This window comes from Giraffa tippelskirchi, chromosome 2 (genome assembly GCF_054371585.1).
Source record: "Giraffa tippelskirchi isolate mGirTip1 chromosome 2, T2T-mGirTip1v1.2.pri, whole genome shotgun sequence".
Lineage (NCBI taxonomy): Eukaryota > Metazoa > Chordata > Mammalia > Artiodactyla > Giraffidae > Giraffa > Giraffa tippelskirchi.
In genome coordinates, this window is record NC_137276.1 from 201,563,116 (window position 1) to 201,581,229 (window position 18,114).

The 18,114-nt window shown below is 38.8% G+C and overlaps 1 long non-coding RNA gene across 1 annotated transcript in view; it reads left to right on the forward strand.

Annotated features, from left to right (window-relative positions):
- Positions 1 to 14,882: 14,882 nt before the first annotated feature.
- Positions 14,883 to 18,114, forward strand: part of LOC145530998 (uncharacterized) — a 176,852-nt gene continuing 173,620 nt past the window's right edge. Inside the window, exon 1 of the long non-coding RNA XR_014072112.1 lies at positions 14,883 to 14,990. This is a non-coding gene — a long non-coding RNA (uncharacterized LOC145530998). The remainder of the gene's footprint in view (positions 14,991 to 18,114) is intronic.

Sequence of the window (18,114 nt, forward strand, 5' to 3'; positions counted from 1 at the left end):
GCTGTTCCATGTCCAGTGCTAACTGTTGCTTCCTGACTTGCATGCAGATTTCTCAAGAGGCAGGTGAGGTGGTCTGGTATTTCCATCCCTTAAACAATATCCCACAGTTTATTGTGATCCACACAGTTAAAGGCTTTGGCATAGTCATTAAAGCAGAAAGAGATGTTTTTCTGGAACTCTCTTGCTTTTTCGATGATCCATCGGATGTTGGAAATTTGATCTCTGGTTCCTCTGCCTTTTCTAAATCCAGCTTGAACATCTGGAAGTTCACAGTTCATGTATTGCTGAAGACTGGCTTGGAGAATTTTGAGCATTGCTTTACCAACGTGTGAGATGAGTGCAATTGTGTGACAGTTTGAGCATTCTTTGGCATTGCCTTTCTTTGGGATTGGAATGAAAACTGAGCTTTTCCAGTCCTGTGGCCACTGCTCAGTTTTCCAAATTTGTTTGCATATTGAGTGCAGCACTTTCACAGAATCATCTGTTAGGTTTTGAAATAGCTCAACTGGAATTCCATCACCTCCACTAGCTTTGTTCATAATGATGCTTCCTAAGGCCCACTTGACTTCACATTCCAGGATATCTGGCTCTAGGCGAGTGATCACATATCATGATTATCTGGGTCGTGAAGATCTTTTTTTGTACAGTTCTTCTGTGTATTCTTGCCATCTCTTAATATCTTCCACTTCTGTTAGGTCCCTACCATTTCTGTCCTTTATTGAGCCCATCTTTGCACGAAATGTTCCCTTAGTGTCTCTAATTTTCCTGAAGAGATCTCTAGTCTTTCCCATACTATTATATATAAAATAGATAACTAATAAGGACAGCATAGGTAACTCTACTCAAAACTCTGTAATGGTCTATATGGTGAAAGAATCTAAAAAAGAGTTGATATATGTATATTTATAATTGAATCACTTTGCTCTACACCTGAAACTAACATTCATATCAATTCTACTTCAATAAAATATTAAAATACATAAACAAATAAAAATATTTCTCCCTCTTCCCCTCAAAAAACAAATGGGCCATGACCTACTTTTCCTAAATTTACTATTCAGGAACCCCCTTTTATGTCACATAACTTTTTCTCTGCCATCCCAGGAGCATGATTCATTACCAACAGAGAAGAAATTACATCACACTGACAATAGTGTCATGACCACTGCACACTTAAAGAAAGGAGGATGAACATGTTGTGAATCCAGGGTTAGGTATCTAGGTACCATCACCACTGGAAGCAGCTATGAGACTGTTATGATCAGCAAGCACTGAACACTGCAAAACCTGTAGCTTTTAGATATGTACATAGTACTGCCTTCAAGTCTTTGAAAAAAATTATTTGTCAAACTTGGACATGTGGTATGAACTGATAAACTATTAGATGAGAAATACTACATCTGCAATATGTAATAGAAGACCATATACTTCAGGGTCTTTTCTGATTTCCAATCACAAAATAAATGTTTTCTTTGATTTTTTTTAAACATTGACGTGAAAGCATATTGAGATTCAATAATCACAAAAAAAGGCCAACATAGTTTCAAAAGTTAGGTATTCATTTGTCCATTACTGCTCTTCAATTGAAGCCAAGTAAAGGCATTGGTTTTTCGGGAGGAAATAGACATTCATCTTCTAACTTGTTACCCTATCTCTCAAATTCAGGACAGTTCATCTCCTAATCTTATATTTTCACCCCAGAGTATTCTATTCCATCTCAACGTTCTTATGCATCAATTTTTCCCCCAGAATATTTTAGAGTATTCCATTCTTTGCAATCATTTTAGATACCAATTATCTTTTGAAGCTTACCTGTTTCCAAATTCATCTTCATTCTTTTATATTCTTTGGTCTTTTCAGTCTTCACTTCAAAATATTCCTCTGAAATAACTCATGCATGCAAACTCAGTAAGGTGGTACTTTAAGTATCTTTTCTCTTTTTCTATCACTAAAGTCATTATCGTCTGTCTCAATAATTAATCTTACCTTATCCTTGACCTTCAATTTCACTCCTCTCTAAAATAAATCTAAAATATATGACTTTTTCTTATCTCCCAACATAAAATTTTATTCAGAAAGTTGGGCATCTTTAATTTCTTCTTTCTATCTGACTGTCCTTACTCTGCATTTTGAAATAGTAAAATGCAGTTTGTAGAATGTGGATTAAAATGAAATGAACAACCATACTCTACACTTCCAGTTAATACAATTCGATATAAAACTGTTTTACAAGGAAATTTACTGAGAAAATATTAAGTATATATTAACACACACTAAAAGAGTCCCAAATGCAGTACTTGGATACAATCTCAAAAACGACAGAATGATCTCTGTTCATTTCCAAGGCAAACCATTCAATATCACGGTAATCCAAGTCTATGTCCCAACCAGTAATGCTGAAGAAGCTGAACTTGAACGGTTCTATGAAGACCTACAAGACCTTTTAGAACTAACACACAAAAAAGATGTCCTTTTCATTCTAGGGGACTGGAATGCAAAAGTAGGAAGACAGGAAACACCTGGCGTAACAGGCAAATTTGACCTTGGAGTACAGAATGAAGCAGGGTAAAGGCTATTAGAGTTTTCCCAAGAGAACGCACTGGTCATAACAAACACCCTCTTCAAACAACACAAGAGAAGTTCTACACATGGACATCACCAGATGGTCAACACTGAAATCAGATTGATTATATTCTTTGCAGCCAAAGATGGAGAAGCTCTATATAGTCAGCAAAAACAAGACCGGGAGCAGACTGTGGCTCAGATCATGAACTCCTTATTGCTAAATTCAGACTTAAATTGAAGAAAGTAGTGAAAACCACCAGACCATTCAGGTTTGACCTAAGTCAAATCCCTTAAGATTATACAATGGAAGTGACAAATAGATTTAAGGGACTAAGATCTGATAGACAGAGTGCCTGATGAACTATGGACAGAGGTTCGGGACATTGTACAGGAGACAGGGATCAAGATCATCCCCATGGAAAAGAAATGCAAAAACGCAAAATGTCTCTCTGAGAAGGCTTTAAAAATAGCTGGGAAAAGACGAGAAGCAAAAAGCAAAGGAGAAAAGGAAAGATATTCCCATCTGAACGCAGAGTTCCAAAGAATAGTAAGGAGAAATAAGAAAGCCTTCCTCAGTGATCAATGCAAAGAAATAGAGGAAACAACAGAAAGGGAAAGACTAGAGATCTCTTCAAGAAAAAAAGAGATACCAAGGGAACATTTCATGCAAAGATGGGCTCGACAAAGGACAGAAATGGTATGGACCTAACAGAAGCAGAAGATATTAAGAAGAGGTGGCAAGAATACACAGAAGACTTGTACAAAAAATATCTTCACGACCCAGATAATCACGATGGTGTGATCACTCACCTAGAGCCAGACATTCTGGAATGTGAAATCAAGTGGGCCTTAGAAAGCATCACTACGAACAAAGCTAGTGGAGGTGATGGAACTCTAGTTGAGCTATTTCAAATCTTGAAAGATGATGCTGTGAAAGTGCTTCACTCAATATGCCAGCAAATATGGAAAACTGAGCAGTGGCCACAGGACTGGAAAAGGTCAGTTTTCATTCCAATCCCAAAGAAAGGCAATGCCAAAGAATTCTCAAGCTACCTCACAATTGCACTCATCTCACAAGCTAGTAAAGTAATGCTCAAAATTCTCCAAGCCAGGCTTCAGCAATACGTGAATTGTGAACTTCCAGATGTTCAAGCTGGTTTGAGAAAAGGCAGAGGAACCAGAGATCAAATTTCCAACATCCGATGGATCATCGAAAAAGCAAGAGAGTTCCAGAAAAAACATCTATTTCTGCTTTTTTGACTATGCCAAAGCCTTTGACTGTGTAGATCACAATAAACTGTGAGAAATTCTGAAAGGGATGGGAATACCAGGCCACCTGACCTGTCCCTTGAGAAACCTGTATGCAGGTCAAGAAGCAACAGTTAGAACTGGACATGGAACAACAGACTGGTTCCAACTAGGAAAAGGAGTACGTCAAGGCTGTATATTGTCACCCTGCTTATTTGACTTATATGCAGAGTACATCATGAGAAACGCTGGGCTGGAAGAAACACAAGCTGGAATCAAGATTGCCAGGAGAAATATCAATAACCTCAGATATGCAGATGACACCACCCTTATGGCAGAAAGCAAAGAAGAACTAAAGAGGCTCTTGATGAAAGTGAAAGAGGAGAGTGAAAAAGTTGGCTGAAAGCTCAACGTTCAGAAAACTAAGATCATGGCATCTGGTCCCATCACTTCATGGGAAACAGATGGAGAAACAGTGGAAACAGTGTCAGACTTTTTTAGGGGAGGCTCTAAAATCACTGCAGATGGTGATTGCAGCCATGAAATTAAAAGACACTTACTCCTTGGAAGGAAAGTTATGACCAACATAGATAGCATATTAAAAAGTAGAGACATTACTTTTCCAACAAAGGTCCATCTAGTCAAGGCTATGGTTTTCCCAGTGGTCATGTATGGATGTGAGAGTTGGATGGTGAAGAAAGCTGAGCGCCGAAGAATTGATGCTTTTGTACTGTGGTGTTGGAGAAGACTCTTGAGAGTCCCTTGGGCTGCAAGAAGATCCAACCAGTTCATCCTAAAGGAGACCAGTCCTGGGTGTTCATTGGACGGATTGATGTTGAAGCTGAAACTCCAAATACGTTGGCCACCTCATGCGAAGAGTTGACTCACTGGAAAAGACTCTAATGCTGGGAAGGATTGGGGGCAGGAGGAGAAGGGGACGACAGAGGATGAGATGGTTGGATGGCATCACCGTCTTGATGGACATGGGTTTGGGTAGAATCCGTGAATTGGTGATGGACAGGGAGGCCTGGCATGCTGCGATTCATGGGGTCACAAAGAGTCAGACACGACTGAGCAACTGAACTGAAAACCTTGTGAGTTTTAGTTCAGTTCAGTCGCTCAGTCGTGTCCGACTCTCTGCGACCCCATGAATTGCAGCACGCCAGGCCTCTCTGTCCATCACCAACTCCCGGAGTCTACCCAAACCCAAGTTCATCGAGTCATGATGCCATCCAACCATCTCATCCTCTGTCGTCCCCTTCTCCTCCTGCCCCCAATCCTACCCAGCATTAGGGTCTTTTCCAATGAGTCAACCCTTCGCATGAGGTGGCCAAAGTATTAGTGAGTTTTAGAAAGAATTAAAAGATGATTTTATAAGTAGATGTGATATTTACAGGGATTCCCAAGTGGTTCAGTGGTAAAGAACACTTCTGCCAACGCAGGAGACACAGGTTCAATCCTTGGGTTGGGAAGATCCTTGGAGGAGCATGTGGAAACCCACTCTAATATTCTTTCCTGGAAAATCCTATGGACAGAGGAGTCTGGTGGGCTACAACTCATAGGGTTGCAAAGAGTTGGACAAGACTGAGTGACTGAGCATGCATATGATATTATTCCCAATTATTAAATAAGAAACTGTTGTCCTTCTCTTACCTGTTATCATAATCTTATGTGAACTAACCTGTCCTTCTTTAAGTTTCCTTTTGTCTTAGTTTTTTCGCTTTGTTCTAACTTTCCTGTAAGGTCCATATGTTTCCATCATTAATTTCTGTTACTGTTTTCTAGATTAGTAGTGTGAATTATATTAAAATTCAATACAAAAATTCAAGAGACTATCTTGTGCTAAATACTCATGACTGACAAATCTATAGGCATTGAGAAATGTATTGATATAAATGTATAAAGAGAGATGCATTGTGAAATATAAATTAAATTATCAAGGAAATCAACTTTAATATGAACATTTTCTATGTCATTCACCTTTCATTGCTTTTTCAATGGGCTTAAAAACATCTTCAAATGATTAATGCTGTTTAATTATGTTTTCATAGTTAATAATATAATGTGACATACTAGTATTTAAGGCTACTGAGCATATAAAGTAAATCAGTAACAAATATAAAACTATATTTGCCATAAAATAAAAGAAAACTAGTCTGACCACTATGTTCACAATAATTCTCCATATTTATTAAAGTAAAGGGTATTATATTACCTCTTAAAATCTGTATTTTGGTTGTTGTAAGAAAAAAAATCAATGAAAAAGTTGAATATAAAGATTTAGAAAGTTCAAAAGTTACATTGACACATTCCTAACATATGAAGAAAAAGGCCTTAATAGAAGGTAAGATTTTACTATCACACTTATTTTGCTTTTTTCTTTCAATAACACTGTGAACAGTTTTGTTCATCCCACTGAGAGTAGCTGCATTGTATATGATAATAAAACCCACTTGTATGATTTTTGTTAGTGATAAACCATTAAATTGGTATCTTCTTATACAAAGAAAACAAGTTACAATACTTGGAACTACTGCAACCGTCTCACTGCCCACCAAGCTCCTCCTATGTATCAGCTAGCAAATGACACTGCTCTTTATTAACTTGGTTCAAGCTTCTACTGTGACTTTTAAAATGTGATCCCTTGTAGCTCAGTCAGTAAAGAACCAGTCTGCAATGCAGGAGACCCAGGTTTGATTCCTGGGTCTGGAAGATCACCTGGAGAGGGAAATGGCAACCCACTCCAGTATTCTTGCCTGGAGAATCCCATGGGCAGAGAAGCCTGACAGGCTACAGTTTATGGGGTCACAAGAATCAGACACGATTGAGCACTGAGCGAATGTGTAATGTAGTGTATATCATTTAAACGGTAACAGGGAAAACTTTTTTATTACTTTAAATTAAAAGCATTTATAAAGAATATCATTCTGTCCTTCAGCAAAGATTAATTGTTACATTCTTGCTATTGTTAGAAAACAATTTTTATTTATTTAAAATATTATCTATTAAATATAAATAAATATTATTAAAAATAAATCTTTTACATTTATTTTGATCCCACTGAGCTACTTGTTTAACAATAATGCTTTATTAAATCTCATTATTTGATAATGTAATTGAGATATTGAACTTCACTGAGATAATCAACATAAACAAGACTGGAATTTATGTATACTCTACTCCTGTTGTTTTTAAGCTGTCTTAAAAATAAAAATTTCCTTTGATAATGATGTTTCATTTAAAAGTAAACCAATATCAGGCACTTTTGAAATAGTTCTTAAACAATTTTAAGTAAACATGTTTCTCTCACCATCAGGATTTCTTATAAGCACTGTTGATACATAGGATTATACGAGATATACTACACTGAATATCGCAGTTGATTAAATTCATGCATATGTCATGATAGCAAATCATAGGTAAATATTAACTAGATATAGCATTGTATTTTGCTCATATCAAGCTAAAAGTTTATACACTTACAAATGCATATGCTGTAAATTTCAGATTACCTCACATTACCTATTTCTTATAGAACTGTACAAACATGTACATGTTATTAAAAACTTGAGTGTCTGTCCATTAAACTGAACTTTTTTTCTATTGTGAGATTCTATCTTAATGAGAAGCATTAAACAAACAGTCTGAAGTAATTTTATTTATAAATGTGTTGCTTAGAAATCTATAAGCATTCTCTTCTGCTGCTGCTGCTGCTGCTGCTAAGTCGCTTCAGTCGTGTCCGACTCTGTGCGACCCCACAGACGGCAGCCCACCATGCTCTACAGTCCCCTGGGATTCTCCAGGCAAGAACACTGGAGTGGGTTTCCATTTCCCTCTTCAATGCATGAAAGTGAAAAGTGAAAGTGAATTCGCTCAGTCGTGTCTGACTCTGTGCTGATGGACTCCAGCCTACCAGGCTCCTCTGTCCATGGGATTTTCCAGGCAAGAGTACTGGAGTGGGTTGCTATTGCCTTCTCCAAGCATTCTGGAGAGTTTTTAATAGAAAAGTCTCTTGCCTACCCTAAGTCTCCCTCCAATATATTTGGTGGAACGTGCCTCAGCTGGTAGTCTAGGTATTTTTCCAAGCCGCAAGTTTTTCCTACAAGTATATAGTACAATTTTAGAGAAAAGACAGCAGCTAGTATACTTTCTTCCACTGGTTTGCAGAGTTCTTTCTGTTTCTGAGAGAGTAGGGAGAAGGAGAGATTGAGTGATGAGCAGAGTATGAAACTGTTTCATAAAGGTTAGAACTGTACAAATCCAGTTACAAATGCCCACCAGAAAAATGTAACTTTTATATGATATGAACAACAGAACCACAACTCTGCATGACTGTATGGGATGTATCCGGGGTTTGGTGGTGAGGAGTCTGTCAAAGTGACTAATGAACTCAGTTCCCTGTGTATTCCTTACGTTTCTAATAGCCCTCATCTGTAAGAGGCCTCCCCACTGTTTTGTCCCTGATGTTGCCTAGCTATATCCCTGTGTCAACCTAGTTTTAAAACAGCTGCTTCTCCACAAGAATTTCAATCACCTCAAGACTTTTCTAAGAACACTGAAGATTTCAGAAACAGTAGGGAGGAATCTCTGGTACAGCAATCAGCAATAGCCTGACTCTCCCTCCAATGCTCTGGCTCTTTCTGAAACCCCTACCTGCCCCTTGCCCTAGGTCCCAACTCTTTTCATTTTGTTATGCAGAGTTCCTTCCATCTTTCCTGGAATCCTAGCAGTCAGCCATCACCTGAGCTCTGTACTTCAACCAATAAGCCTAGAAAGGTTAGTAAGGATTGGTCTCAATGCTGGCAAGTACCTTGCTATGAGAAATTATCAAGGTGACTCCCTAAGAAAAATAATTTTAACTCTTCATGTAAAATAAAGATTTGATTCAAAGCATATTTAGAATCTGATTACTTCTCACAATTTCCAAGTCACCACATTTGTGATATTATGATTTATGTGTATAAGAAATATATATTTAGTCTTAGTACACTGTTCCTGGCACAGAGATCCTAAATCCACTGGAATTTTCTAAGTTAAGAGAGTGATAAACATGTGTTTTAAATGTAATGAGATCATTTGGGAAGCTCTTAGCCTTATCACCCTGTCTTCAAGATGGCAGAGTAGAAAGTCATGTGCTCATTTTCTCCTGAGAGAACTCCAAAATTACAACTCACTACTGAACAACTGTAGACAGGAGAATCTTGGATCCCACCAAAAAAATATACCCCACGTCCAGGGGCAAAGGAGAAGCCCCAGCAAGACAGTAAGAGGGCTTGAAATTGCATTTAGAATCAAACCCATACCCACCAGAGATGCTTGGAGGGCTCAAACAAACCTTGTAAGCACCAGGAGCCAGAGACCCCACAGAGACTGAGGCAGAATTGTGTCTGAATGTCTCCTGCAGAGGTATGGGTCAGCAGTGGCCTGTCATAGGAGCAGGGTCCCAGGCAGACCTGGGTATGGCATAAGCCACCTTGGAAGATGTTGCCATTAACCCTACCATAGAGCCACCAGAGATAACACAGGACTGGCAAAACAGACTCTTGGAGGGCACAAACAAAATCTTGTGTACACCAGGACCTAAGAGAAAGGAGCAGTGATGCCACAAGAGACTGACCTAGACTTGCCTGTGAGTGTCCAGGAGGCTCTGGTGGAGGTGTGGGTCAGCAGTGGCCTGCTGCAAGGTTGGGGGTACTGAGTGCAACAGTGTGTGCATGGAAAATTTTGAAGGAGGTTGCAATTATCTTCATTACCTCCACCATAGTTTGGCCTCAGGTCAAACAACAGGGAGGGAACACAGTCCCATTTATCAAAAGAAACTTGGATTAAAGATTTACTGATCATGGACCCACCTATTGGAACATGACCCACTTTCCTCCTCAGTCAATCTCCCCATCAGGAAGCTTAAGCCTCTTCCTTTTCCATCATAGGGCAGACAAAATGAAAAGAACAATCACAGAAAGCTAAACAAACTGACCACATGGACCACAGCCTTGTCTAACTCAATGAAACAATGAGCCATGCTGTGTAGGGCCATGCAAGACGAACGGGTCATGGTGGAGAGGTCTGACGAAACATGGTCCACTGGAGAAAGGAATGGCTAACCACTTCAGTATTCTTGCCTTGAGAAACCCATGAACAGTATGAAAAGGGGAAAAAGATAGGACACTGAAAGATGAACTCTCCAGGTCAGTAGGTGCCAAATATGCTGCTGGAGATCAGTGGAGAAATAATTCCAGAAAGAATGAAGAGACGGAGCCAAAGCAAAACAATACCCAGCTGTGGATATCACTGGTGATGGAAGTAAAGTCTGAGGCTCTAAAGAGCAATATTGCATAGGAACCTAGAATGTCAGGCCCATGAATCAAGGCAAATTGGAAGTGGTCAAACAGAAAATGGCAAGAGTGAACATCGACATTTTAGGAATCAGTGAACTAGAATGGACTGGAATGGGTGAATTTAAATAAGATGACCATTATATCTGTGACTGTAGGCAGGAATCCCTTAGAAGAAATGGAGTAGACGTCATAGTCAACAAAAGAATCTGAAAAGGAGTACTTAGATGCAATCTCAAAAATGACAGTATGATCTCTGTTCATTTCCAAGGCAAACCATTCAATATCACAGTAATCCAAGTCTATGTCCCGACTAGTAATGCTAAAAAAGCTGAAGCTGAACGGTTCTATGAAGATCTACAAGACCTTGTATAACTAACACCCAAAAAAGTGGCCTTTTCATTATAAGGGACTGTAATGAAAAAGTAGGAAGTCAAGAAATACCTGGAGTAGCAGGAAAATTTGTCCTTGGAGTACAGAATGAAGCAGGGCAAAGGGTAATAGAGTCATGCCAAGAGAACACACTGGTCATAGCAAACACAGTCTTCCAACAACACAAGAGAAGACTCTACAAATGGACTTCACCAGGTGGTCAATACCCAAATCAGATTGATTATATTCCTTGCAGCCAAAGATAGAGAACTCTATAAGGTCATCAAAAACAAGACTGTGGCTCAGATCATGAACTCTTTATTGCCAAATTCAGACGTAGATTGGAGAAACTAGGGAAAACCACTAGACCATTTAGGTATGACCTAAATCAAATCCCTTTCCATTATACAGTGGAAGTGACAAATAGATTCAAAGGATTAGATCTGATAGACACAGTCCCTGAAGAACTACGGATGGAGGTTAGTAACGCTGTACAGGAGGCAGTGATCAAGCCCATCTCCAAGAACAAGAAATGCAAAAAGGCAAAATGGTGGTCTGAGAAGGCCTTAAAATAGCTGAGAAAAGAAGAAAAGCAAAAGGCAAAGGACATAAGGAAAGATATAAGCATCTGGATGCAGAGTTCCAAAGAACAGCAAGGAGAGATAAGAAAGCTTTCCTCAGTGATCAATGCAAAGAAATAGAGAAAAACACTAGAATGGGAAAGACTAGAGATATCTTCACGAGAATTAGAGATACTGAGGAACAGATTCATGAAAAGATGGGCACCTAAAGGACAGAAATGGGATGGACCTAACAGAAGCAGAAGATATTAAGAAGAGGTGGCAAGAATACACCGAAGAACTATACAAAAAAAGATCTTCACGACCCAGATAACCACAATGGTGTGATCACTCACCTAGAACCAGACATCCTGGAATGTAGAGTTAAGTGGGCCTTAGGAAGAATCGCTACGAACAAAGCTAGTGAGGTGAAGTAATTCCAGTTGAGCTATTTCAAATCCTAAAAGATTATGCTGTGAAAGTGTTGCATTTAATATGCAGCAAATTTGGAAAACTCGACATGGCCACAGGACTGGAAAAGGTCAGTTTTCAGTCCAGTTCCAAGGAAAGGCAATGCCAAAGAATGCTCAAACTACTGCACAATTGCACTCATCTCACATGCTAGCAAAGTAATGCTCAAAATTCTCCAAGCCAAGCTTCAACAGTACTTAAACTGTAAACTTACAGATGTTCAAGCTGGATTTAAAATAGACAGAGGAGCCAGAGATCAAATTGCCAACATTCACTGGATCATCAATAAAGCAAGAGAGTTCCAGGAAAATATCTACTTCTGCTTTATTGAATATGCCAAAACCTTTGACTGTGTGGATCATAACAAACTGTGGAAAAATCTTAAAGACATGGGAATACCAGACCAGCTGACCTGCTTCCTGAGAAATCCCTATGCAGGTCAGGAAGCAACAGTTAGAACCAGACATGGAGCGATAGACTGGTTCCCAAATGGGAAAGGAGTACATCAAGGCTGTTTATTTCACACTGCTTATTTAACTTATATGCAGAGTACATCATGCAAAATGCTGGGCTGGATGAAGCACAAGCTGAAGCAAGATTGCTGGGAGAAATATAAATAATCTCAGATATGCATATGACATTACTCTTATGGTAGAAAGTGAAGAAAAACTAAAGAGCCTCTTAATTAAAGTGAAAGAGGAGACTGAAAAAGTTGGCCTAAAACTCAACATTCAGAAAAGTAAGATCATAGCATCTAGTCGCATCACTTCATGGGAAATAGACAGGCAAACAATGGAAACAGTGACAGACTTTATTTTTGGTGACTCCAAAATCACTGCAGATGGTGACTGCAGCCATGAAATTACAAGATGCTTTCTCCTTGGAAGAAAAGCTATGATCCACCTAGAGAGCATATTAAAAAGCAGAGACATTACTTTGAAACAAAGGTCTATCTAGACAAAGCTATGTTTTTCTCAGTACTCATGTATGGATGTGAGAGTTGGACTATAAAGAGAGCTGAGTGCTGAAGAATTGATGCTTTTAAACTGTGGTGTTGAAGACTCTTGAGAGTCCCTTGGACAGCAAGGAGATCCAACCAGTCCATCCTAAAGGGAATCAGTCCTGAATATTCATTGGAAAGAGTGATGCTGAAGTTCAAACTCCATTACTTGGGCCACTTGCTGTGAGGAACTGACTTATTGAAAAGACCCTGAGGCTTTTGATGGCAAGAGGAGAAGGGGGCGACAGAGGATGAGATGGTTGGATGGCATGACCGACTCAATGGACGTGAGTTTGAATATGCTCTGGGAGTTGGTTTTGTACAGGGAAGCCTGGTGTGCTGCAGTCCTTGTGGTCACAAAGAGTTGGACACTACTGAGTGATTGAACTGAACTAGGTCACCTAGAAATGTGGGCTGATTGCCAGCATCACCAACCATGTGATCAGTGATTTGAAAGTTTTAGTCCCACCCCAGAGAGAGGAGAGGGACTGGAGATTGATTTTTAACTTCAAATGGACCTGGTTTGACTAATGATGCCTATGCGATGAAAGCTCCATAAAACCCCAAAAGGATAGGGTTCAGTGAACTTCTAAGTTGATGACCACGTGGAGATCTGGGGAGAATGGAGGATGCAGAGAGAGCATGAAAACTCCAGGTCTTGCCCTATGCATATCTTACAAGTGAGTGCTTCTGAGTTATATTCTTTTTTTTTTTTTTTTAATAAACCTGTGATGTAGGTAGTAAAATGTTTCTCTGAGTTCTGTGCGTTGCTCTAGCAAATTAATCACACCCCAGGAAGGGGTCCTTGGAACTTCCAGTCTACATATAGCTAGTGAGTCAGAAGTACAGGTGAAAATCTGGACTTGCAGTTGGCATCTGATGGGGGTTGGCAGGGAGTTTTGTAAGGACTAAGCCCTTCACCTGTGGGATCTGAAGCTATTTCCAGGTACATAGTGTCAGAATTGAGGTGAATTGTAGCACACCCTGCTGGTGTTGCTAAATAGATGTGTGTGTGGGGGGGGAACACCCATCAAAATTGGTGTCAGAATCTTACACATCTCCTAATGCCTTGCTTTCTTCTAGTCTTACCTCTTACCCCTAAGCCACACATAGCAACCTTAGAGATGACCCTCATGAAATGGAAGACAAGTAGTGTCCCTGTTATGTAAAAGATGTCACTGGTGTCCTATTTTACCCAGAGTAGAAGAAAATGTTTCTTTTGTTATTCTTCTCTGCTACTTCACCCTTGCTCATGCCAATGCAACCTACTTTGCACCATCTACCACATCAACCCATTCCTATCAGAGCCTCTGGATTTGCTGCTCCATCCCTATAATGCTTTTCTCAAGCCATCTGCACAGCTTACTCCCTCTATCATGTTTCATGTCTCATTGTCATCTTCACAGTGAGGACAGCAAATAATAGCAAGCAATCCTCTACATCCCACCAGCCCAGAGACTCACAAATGTACTCATATGCCAATCTTCCTTGTTTTCTCTTCATAACACTTATCATTAACCTTTAATCATAAACTAGTATCTTAATAAATGCCAGCTGAGTATTGACTTAAGTCTCAGATTTCTTTCTTTGCAAATATAACATAAAATATTCTTGCAATACATGCAACATGCATTTTATTTACTTATTCATTTATTCTGCAAATTACTTAGTTTCTGTATGCCTCAGTTTATTCAACTATAAAATTGAAAAAAAATTTAGCAACTGCTATTTACAGTGTGTTAGGCAATATAAATTAGAAGATATATTTAACTAATTGGCTTAGTGCCTTAGATTAAATTACCAATCAATATTAACTATCAATATTTTAATTTTACCAAAGACAAATAATTACATTAATAGCAAATAAATAATAATATCTATTTTTATTAGTAGGTGCTTTAAGGTCTTAAGAAGCAGTCCCTGAGGTGGAGATTCTTGTTAGGAAGAAGAATTGAAGGGACACGCTCAGAAGAGAAAGTGAAGAAAGTAGGATGAAGTGGAAGTGTTGGGGAAGCTAAGTTATGTGATGTCTGTGAGAATAATTCAGGCTTGATCCCACAGGGAGCACTGATCCACAAGTTACGCCACAGAATCCCACCTAGAGGCAAAGGGGTCAAATTTTTGTACATCTATGACTGTCAATTATGGTCACAGGGGACATGAGGACCTCAGAATGGAGGCTCCCTGGAAAGGTAGCCCACCTCTGCCTGAAAATGATTGTCTTGAGAAGAGAGTATCTGTGAGTTGCTAGTGGCCAACATTCACAACTACCAAAGGTTAGGTGCACACCCCTTAACGGGATCTGGGTAGATGTGGAGTGAAGGGTGGTGGTGGTGGTGGTTTAGTGGCTAAGTCGTGTCTGACTCTTGTGACCTCATGGACTGTAGCCCGCCAGGCTCCTCTGTCCATGGGATTCTCCAGGCTAGAATATTGGAGTGGGTTGCCATTTCCTTCTCCAGGAGGGAAGGATAAATTATAATATAGTTTTATTGGAAAACAAACATGCAATTTGGAATGGATTTCAGGCAAATTGTGCCCTAAGCAGATTTTCAATAAATGGTCAAACCAATGTTTAAAAAGCAAGTAACAATAAAATATATGTTTCTAGTAAAGGACCATAAGTACAAAAAAATAGTGCACAAGCACCTGGATAATGCACCTGTTTTACAATAGTGCAGCACACAGTCCACAGCTCTACACTTCCACAGGGACAAGCTGATAGTTCCTAAAGAAAACTACTTAAAGCCCAGATGTTCCCTTATTTGACCAATTCTAACTTTGTGCAAGAACGTTTAGCAGTATACAGGGTAAGACACACGCAACACATTACTTGATCACTTTTCTAAAACAAGGTTTCAGGACAATGATAGTAAGATAAGGGAAGAAACACTGTCCACAACTTCCAAAATTGTATCATAATTTCAGAAATTAAAGATACTGTACTCAGAGTTTGAAATCAATTTACGAATGTCTCCATATATGTTTCAGTATTGATAATCCACGTCCTTTCTACTCTCTTCCTACCTTATAATTGAGCTCCAGTTTTAGATTGGTGATCACACTCAATTTTCTAGCCTCCCAGGAATCCCTGAAACTAGTGGAGCATGCTGTGGAATGGTGATTGATTTCTTCGGGTTTGTTTATCTGAAATTTCAAGGAGATTAACAGATGGAATGTCAGATTCAAATGAAGTTTTATTGCTTTAAATGAAGGAGCAGCAATTAGATTGTTGTCTAAGTAGATTAACACTCTGAACCCCTCCCTACCTGCTCCAAATACTTAGCATTAGGACATGCAACTATAGAATCTAGGCAGCTGAAACAGCAGTGAAAAAAACATCCTCAGCCATTGATAAAACTTTTTCTCCTTGAATTATACTTTCTGTTGAATCCCTCTGCCAATAATAATAGCTCTTCTGTTACTTATTGCCCAAATATATGCTGAATAGAATACATTTTAAGGATTTTGATGTTCTGTGTTAAAATATGATAAACTGAGAAACATTTAATGATTAAAATGTTAACAATTGCAATGCAGACCATAAAGCACTTGTTGTAGCAAATAAATAATAGAAATAGCCCCTGGATTATTGAGAAGTCAGGACTATTTTAATAGGTCCATTTTAAAATAATTAACAATCCACTAAGATTTAGCACCTCATGAACCTCTTCTTGTCTCAAGCTTAGCTCTTTGGTTTTATAGCAGTAGATGAACTGAGAAGGGTTTACAATAGTTTGTACTATTGTATATTTTACATCACTTCCAGATAGATGGCCATTCTTTATCTGATTTACTGGTCAACAATTCTTGCTAAAGAAATCTATGATATGCTTCTTTCAAAAGACACATACAATCAATAGTGCAAAGAGTGACAAAATGAAATTCATGAGCATAATTTATACATACCCTTGATAGAATTATTATAACTATTTGCCAAGTATTGAATTGAAAGTGGCTAACTACATGCAGTATCCTAGAGTAGGGTTTCTCAAACTCGGCACTACTGAAATCTGGGAAAGATAATTCTTCACTGTAGGAGGCTAGTCTGTGCATCCTAAGTTTGTGGGTATTTTTTTTTTTTTTATCTCTACTCACTTCATACTATTAGCAATCTTCTCCCCAAGTTGTGACAATCAAAAATGTCTGCAGATATTGCCAACTGTCCTAGGGGGGAAACCCCCACATGAGGACTGCTGCCTATTAATATTCTGTGTCTGATGACATATATAAAATTATGTTAATTATTGAGGATACAAAAGAGGCTTGTGATTTAGGGCTCAGCACTATTACTGCTTATTCCAAGGCTTGTTTATTTTAAGGCTATGAGAGATTCTTTGGGCTGCTAAAGATTTAATCTTAGATAAATTGAACGGTCAAGGAAGGCTGTCTGGTAGAGACAGCATAGGAGAGGACACTTAGTCTACTTTCTTATGAGCCAGACAATGTGCAGCCCAACTCCCCAGAAGCATCTCTCAGGCAAAGAAAATAAGCAACCTTACTGCACTCACAGGATTCACTATCATGTTATGAACAACAAGTAGGCAACTTAGGAAGCTGTCTATTATATATATATATATATATAACTATAACATATCTGACCTCCAACCACTCCTGACTGTTTGGACCAGTCCGTATGGATCATGTTCTGTGAACTCATGGTTGTAATGTATGCTTGTGTATGTTTGTGTATAACTAAAGGCAATTTTAATTTCCTAGACTCCTGTCTTAACTCTCAGCACAAAAGTTATTTATGCAAAAGTTTTGTATCTATATATTAGATATTTAAAATATATGAGAGAATATTAAATTTTCTTTTCCAATATTTCATTAGAATGCTAAAGGGCATCGCATAACAGATTTAGAAATCTAGGAAGAACTGTTAGGAGCCACATTTTCAGGAGTCTGTCACATTTTCACATGTCTTGCCACCAGAGACATTGCCTACACTTATTCCAAATTATCTTTCCATTGATATTTGGATAGTGAAATCCTTTAGACGGTGTAGATAATGTCTTCATCCAGAGACAAGAAGAGGCCAACTATCCTGAGCTTCCTAGACTTTTCCAGGTTTGGCACTGAAGATTTCACATCTAAAGAAATACTCAAGTCTTGGAGAAACAGGAACATGTGGTCACCCTACAATGCATAAGCAAATTTCCTCTTTCTTCTCCTTTCTTATCTTTCTTATTTTCTTTCTTCTTTCTCCTCCTCTGCCTCCTCTTCCCTCCTTCCTCTTTCTCCTTATTTCTTTCCTTTTTACATCCTATTTAATTATTGTATCAGAGTTTTAAAAAGAAGGCAAAGAAATGGCTTTAAATGTGGGTCATCAATAAGACAAACCTTTAGAATAGGAAAGATGGGTTTCATAATTAATTGAGAAACTACTGGGAAAAAATTCTTGATTTAATAATTTTTATCTTCCAGTTCAATTTAGTTCAGTCGCTCAGTCGTGTCCAACTCTTTGCGACACCATGAATCACAGCACGCCAGGCCTCCCTGTCCATCATCAACTCCCGGAGTCTACCAAAACCCATGTCCATCGAGTCAGTGATGCCATCCAGCC